The sequence below is a fragment of the Cyprinus carpio genome, chromosome B3, assembly GCF_018340385.1.
Source record: "Cyprinus carpio isolate SPL01 chromosome B3, ASM1834038v1, whole genome shotgun sequence".
In the NCBI taxonomy this organism is placed as follows: domain Eukaryota; kingdom Metazoa; phylum Chordata; class Actinopteri; order Cypriniformes; family Cyprinidae; genus Cyprinus; species Cyprinus carpio.
Genome location: NC_056599.1, coordinates 8,349,980 through 8,357,379, shown reverse-complemented (window position 1 = coordinate 8,357,379; position 7,400 = coordinate 8,349,980).

The window sequence follows — 7,400 nt, the reverse complement described above, 5'->3', positions numbered from 1 at the left end:
TTTTCTTTGAACAGGTAATGCTCTCCAACTCATATAAAACACTGAAGCTCTTCTTAGAGTTAAACCAAGTCATATGAAATGAAATTTTAGTCATAAAAGTAGCGTAAAATGTATAACTTACATTTTCAGTGTGCAATTTTATCAAACTATGCAAATATTCTCTCATTAACGTTGCACAATAAATCTTTTTGCATCATGAATTCGCAGAACATTATTATCTTCATTTATCTTCATTAAATGAGTTTTCCACGTAAAGCAGCAGAAGGCTGCAGATCATCTCTAGTTTCTCTGAAGAAAGACACTCGTGGTGTCTGTTTGTTTCACTGTGACTCACATGTTTAATTTTAGACAGTAATTGAGTTTTCCGTCTTTAAATGCTGTAAAAGCTTCCTAGAAACCCTGTGGAGAAGAGCAGCCTGGTAAACTCATGTGGACAGATGGAGCAGATCGAGAACCCAAACTCTGAGCAGAGATCTCCGAGCAAAAGCACTTCAGCTGCGGTAATGAAGCGTTCTCTCCATCCGTCAGAGATGCTCTTAAACATTACAGTTATGAGTCACGAGACGGGACGTCATAGCAAATCATCACAATATAACTGGAAAAAAACATAAGGGTGAATTTTAAATAATTTGAAAATTTTAACATATCAGTATATAATACATAATACCAGTCAACATTGGTTATAATGTCTTTTTGTGGTCCAATCAGAGTATCGTATGGTAAAACCATGGCATTTTTGAAAATTACTGATATATATTTGATATATTTTGATAGTACTGAATGTTTACCATATTCATATACCATGTTTCTTCAAGGTACTTGAAACAATACCATGGTACTACCTCTATAGGCTATATGGCCATAAACTACATAATAAAATTAACTAAAAATAGGAGAATTGTTTATTAAAAAGGCTTTTAAAATGCATACATTTTTATATAAATGCATATATTTTTTAAGGCTTTAAAAATGCATATATATATATATATATATATATATATATATATATATATATATATATATATATATATATATATATATATATATATATATTTTTTTTTTTTACTTTTTAAAAAATCTTAACAGTTTATTTCAGTAAACATATTTTATTTAAAGTAATAAAAAAAAAACTTTTTTATGGTTTTTGTTTTAGTTAAACTATAATAAACCCTACCATATAACCCTATGACGATGAGTTTTCAGGCTCATTTTCTTAAAAAAAAATTTACTTCTACATATTAGAAATTTCTCTTTTTGATACAGGTTGAATAGAGTCTGATAACCTTCGATTTATAATTCTAGATGATCCGTCTGAATGATGACGGGCTGAAAAAGCAGTCTGAGCGGTAATGAAATGGCACTATCTGGGCCTCCTGCCCACCGTTTGGTGCAAACCCATCATTTCCTGCGCCAACCCCATAATCTGAGCCTCATTACCCTAAGAGCGTCCCAGTGCCAGCGTCCGCAAAACAGCCCCTGAGTTATCGCTGCGCCTTCATTTTCGGGATTTCCTCCAACTGTTTTTACTAATGGCTCTGCGCATCAGGAGAAAATGTGCATCGGACGCCTTCAGTAATTAAATGACAGACTTCCGGAAATCTGCTGGAGTCTGCGTCACAGTGAAAATCACCAGTTTTGAGGGTCAACTACAGAAACAGACACAGTTGAGCTCCGAAAAAGACAAAATGTCAAATATGATAAAAAAAATTAAATGCAACTTAAGTCTTATTTAGAGCCACATGCATGCACCTAAAACCCTCCTGCATCAGCTCTTAATCTGTATGCAGCACCCTGCTGCATGATGGGAGTGACCTTTGACCTCTGAGGCAGTGTGTTGCACCATATGGCGGCAACAGTGCAGCGGAGCGGGGAGGGGTGTTAACTGAATAACCAACACAATGAGTGTGTGTGTGAGTGTGTGTGTGCGCGTGATGAACGAGACAGACCCAGGGGGCACTGGAAAATTCGCTGAGGGCAATTATTTTCACACCGTGCGAAAAATATGTCACATGTTTGAAACAAGATGCCAAGTAATTATATTTTGCATAAATGAATTCTATTTTTAGGAGCATTAGGGTTTTTTTTTTTGCACTGCGACTTTGTTTTCATGACAATGAAATGCATTTCACCCCAAATTCTGTGGCCAAATGTGGCTGTTTACAGAAAGATTAATGTTTGCATTGTCTAAAAAGGCATGTGCATGTTGGTTATATTCATATTTTGATACAATGTATTCTGTTTTGGTTTGATTTTTCTTTTTCATTTCACCCCTAATTCTCATTAATGACAAATAATCTTTAAAAAAAAAACGATAAGATGCCAATATATTTTAACTGTGAAATGTTTGTAGATGATGGAACTATTTGTTGTGCTGCGTTTAGATTACATTTTTTGCATTAAAACAATGATAAATCTGTGGTAAAAGTTAAAGTGTGTAAAATGAACAGTTACTGAGAGGTTACTGAAAGGTTTCAGGATTCACTGTGCTCTCAGATAACACACAGACGGTCCGTCTCTCTCTGACCATGTCTGAGACTTCACGATTGACTCTCCACTGATGATTCTGTGTGTGTGTGTGTGTGTGTGTGTGTGTGTGTGTGTGTGTGTGCGCGTGTGATATCATATCAGACCATTTAACTCATTGTGCAACTCCTAGATACAGAAGCAGTTTCTGATGTCGACACACACACACACACACACACACACACACACACACTTGTCCTGACAAAGCAGTAGATTCTGATAAACCCCACTTAACACACACACACATGAAAATATCTCATCATCGCAGACCAGAGATGCTCAGCATTAAAGAGGCTGAATCATTTTCACCTTAAAAATAGCCTCAGATGGCATATATTCTCTAAGAATGGAACTAAACCAAAAAAAAAAAACAACATTAAAATACTGTGGTATTTACATGCAAATAAATCCATATTACTGCCAGTGTTCAAAAACATGGTATTACTATTAACAAATGTCACCTTCATTTAGCATTGTATTTTAAAGAATACAATTTCCTTACACTGTTCTTATGTGGACTAGAGTATCAGACAGCAATACCATGGTATTTTTGATACACTCCTTAATACTGAATGTTTTCATATGTATATTTGGTCAAAAACCACAGTAATACCATGGTAGATGTCTAGGAAACATGGTATTATAACAGTATATTGTACAGAAAAACACAAGCTTATCCCATGTCAATATACTGCATGCAATGATATATATTCATTTACCACGGTACTCCAAAGAATACCACTCCTCATTGGTTAGACTGTCCTTTTGTGGTCCATTCAGAGAGCAGAACAGTAGTAATACCATGCTATTTTGGTACATAATGTTTACTAGACTCAGATACCATGTTACTTCAAGGTAATTCAATGAATATAATGGTGCTACCCCAGTAAAGGCCATTGATATATACCATGGAAATGAATGAATACCAAATTAATTCACCATGGTACTCCAAAGAACACCACTCCCCATTGGTGACACTGTCTCTGTGTGGTAATGGGAGTATCAGATAGTAATTCCATGTTATAATGAGCTGAATGTTTACCATATTCAGATACTATGTTACTTCAAGGCACCTCAAAGAATACCACGGTAGTACCTCAAGACATCGCCAAAAAACACAATATTACTATAGTACATGTCCAGAAAACACTGGTCTACAAAAACACACTAATAGCATGGTACTGAAGGATTACCATGTCCATTTACCATGGTATTTCAAAGAATACCACTCCCCACTGGTTCCCCTATCTGTATGTGGATCGTAATACCATGATGTACCATAGTAATGAATGTTTACCCTGTTAAAATACCATGTTAATTCAAGGTACTTCAAAAAACACCATTGTTTCTCCACCGTACGTGGCCCGAGACCACAGTATCACGCTGGTACGTGTCCAGGGCACACGGTGTTGGTGTCAGAGAGGGTGCATGTCTGACCTGGAGCCGCCTGCGCCTGATTATTCCCGAGTCGTCCATGTCGTGTCCGGCGGAGGAGACGCTGCTGCGCGGATCAATGGAGGCTCGAGGAGAAGGAGAGCTCAGTGCGCTCGCGACCACCGGGACTCCGTCATCCGCACGCCACCGTAATCCGACTCATACCGAGCGTCCGAGAGGCTGGAGGGGGCTTCGCGACGCTCGCATCCCGCAGAAGACCGAGCGCTGGGCGTGACGTCATAAAGGACCGTGAGCGAGATCAACACGAGTGACTCGGCGCGAGCGCGACCGCTCCTTTAAGCATCACCCTCTCTCTCTCTCTCGCAGTGTTGTTCATTCATGCCATCCCCTCCGTCTCCGGGATGTTTTTGTCTCCTCCTCTCGCTCCTCCCTCACATCAACACTCAAGACCTCGTGAGCTGCATTGTGGCGTTTTATAAATCATTACGCATGTTATTTTGGGATATGTTGGTGCGTGTGAGCATCATTCATCATTTGTTTGATACAAAGCAGCAGAAATTCTGCCCAATGCACAGTTATCAGTCCCTAAATTCCTGTCTAGATAGGCAGCTCGCTGGATTTTGAGACACAACCCAATGCCCTCCAGTGACCCTGCGGTGCAGTGAACATCTGCTTTCTGTTCGTGTGCCTGATATTTATTTTGAAAAATGTCAAAATAAAACGTGTAAGAATTTATTATTATTATTATTATTATTATTATTATTATTATTATTATTATTATTATTATTATGCTACTATAGGCTATCAACATAAAAGACCAAAGCTAAATCTAAATATTTAGATTGTGTAATGTATTTATATTTAACATTTTAAGTGAAACTTTATATTTTTTAAACTATAGCTTATATCACACGTTTTGAGTTCTGGACTTCCTGAAAGAAAAACATTGTGTAAACTATAAAATAAGCTGAATGAATATATCAGTTATTTATTCTTTAAGCATGCGTCTCTTATATACCATATTTATTTATTTTTGTATTTATTTATTTATGCATTCATTCATTTTATTTTTAAAGTATGTCTCATATTCTAAACAACATATTTATTTATACATGCATTGATTTAAAGTATGTTTCTTACATACCCAACACTACATCTATGTATTTATTTATTTATTTGTTTAGTTTATTTTTTATTTTTAAAGTATCTCTCTTGTTTTATTTATTTATTTATTTTTCAGCATGGGGTCTCTTACATAAGAAGCACTATACTGAAAAAAATATATATATATATGCCAAAATATTATTTGCTATGTCAGAAGTTTATGTAGATTATATATATATATATATATATATATATATATATATATATATATATATATTATAGTTATAAAAATTCATGATTATTAAAAAAATATATATGGTTTCCACAGGGTTAACTGTCATATCTTCCTCCCACAGACATTCAGAAGTAGAATGCGGTCAATAGATTTGCCCCCCATTGGCACATTCACTGATGGATTTATCTCTGACATGGTTTACACACAATGACTTTGATCAGGACAGGAACTGGATTCCTGTTGCTTTGACCTGATGAGCTGCTGATCGCACAGAAGAGCATGACATGAAAAGAGTAAAATAACAGAAATAGAAAAGGTCTGATTCTGTGCTAAATCTCTTCGTAGTTTCATTATGACACTCGGATGAGAACGGCACGGATCATCGCATAATATTGAGCAGCGGAGGATTAGGTCATGATCTCACTGTTTTAACATAACATATGGTCACATCAACAGTGTTCTCTAGCACTGGTGACATCACTCATCCGTACAGGAAAACCGGACAAATGCTGCGCTGGGATCAGTCTGACAGACCCGATCTGACTGATCCCAGACAGCAGCGCACTGGATGACCGACATACAGCAACATATTTCTGTCACATATCCGAGAATGTCCCAGTGGCATGCTAACATGCTACCCTCACAATTTTAGCAGTGTGTGTATTGTGTAGAGCATATGAAGAATATGTTTGTTTAAAAGGAATGTTGCACCCAGAAATCATCATTTGCTAAAAAATTTGCTAAACTCAGGTCCTCCAAGATGTAGATGAATTTGTTTCATCATCAGATTTGGAGAAATGTAGCATTACATCACTCAGCAATGTATCCTCTGCAGTGAATGGGTGCCGTCAGAATGAGAGTCCAAATGGCTGATAAAAACATCACAATAATCTACACCACTCCAGTCGATTAATTACCATCTTGTGAATCCAAAAGTTGTTTTTATTTAAAAAAAATATTTTTTATAAATCTATCATTAAGAGGTTTTTAAATACAGACCATTACTTCTGGCTAAAATATGAGTCTATAATTAATAGCACTTCCTCCAGTGAAAAAGTCTAGTTGTTTAGAGTTGAAGTTTAGTTGTTTAGAGCTGTTCTGGACTGTTTGGGCTTGTAAACGGTGCTTGATCTGTGCAGGTTTCTCTCCTTATTCAGACAAGACAGCTTTTTGACGTCAGAAAGCAATATTATGTATTATAGACTCATATTCAAGTCAGTTTAAAGTTAAAAACGTCTTGATGAATTTGTTTCTTAAAAACTTGCAGCTTTTTTCTTGACAAGTCATTAACTGATGGACTGGATTGGTGTGGATTGCTTGTGGATTATTGTGATGTTTTTATCAGCTGTTTGGACTCTCATTCTGACGGCACCCATTCACTGCAGAGGATACATTGGTGAGCAAGTGATGTAATGATGAAGAAACTCATCTACATCTTGGATGGCTTGAGGTTGAGGACATTTTCAGCAAATATTCATTCATATGTACTATATTAGTACACTATGTTTACAGTGGCAATATTTGTTTGGATACTGAATAAGGTTTGGGAAATACATTGCTTCAATAACAGATGGTGTGTGGAGCATCTGCTCTTCTCTAAAACATCCAACTGAACAAATCAGGGTCCCGTGGGGGTGTCCAACATAGGAACAGATGAAAGAGCTTTGAAAAGATGTCAGCTGTTCTGTTCTGAACATTAAACTTCTAAGATGGTATTTAGCATCATCATATGGTGACATCATCAAAGACAGACTCATCAATATGTCATCAGTATGTCATGATTGACTCACAGCAGTCGGTCCGTAAAGACTCACTGTATTTGTGTTGCAGTATATTGTGAGATATAGGAGACGATAACAGAAAAGCTACACTTAATCAGTATTTTCACCTTGTTTTCCAATAAAAATGTTTCAAAAATGTAAAGCAAAACTGCATCTGATATTTCAGAGTTGTTTTAATATATATATATATACTCGCTGGCAAATATTTTTTAATTCATTGAGGTTTATGCTTCGGTACCAGCAAAACAATGTGCTAACAGTATGTTTTAAACTTCTAGTTTTGGATGCTTGGTTATAATTTGCCTGTTTTTATTAGCAATGTGCAAAATGCACACAATCAGAACAAAAACAGAACCACCACT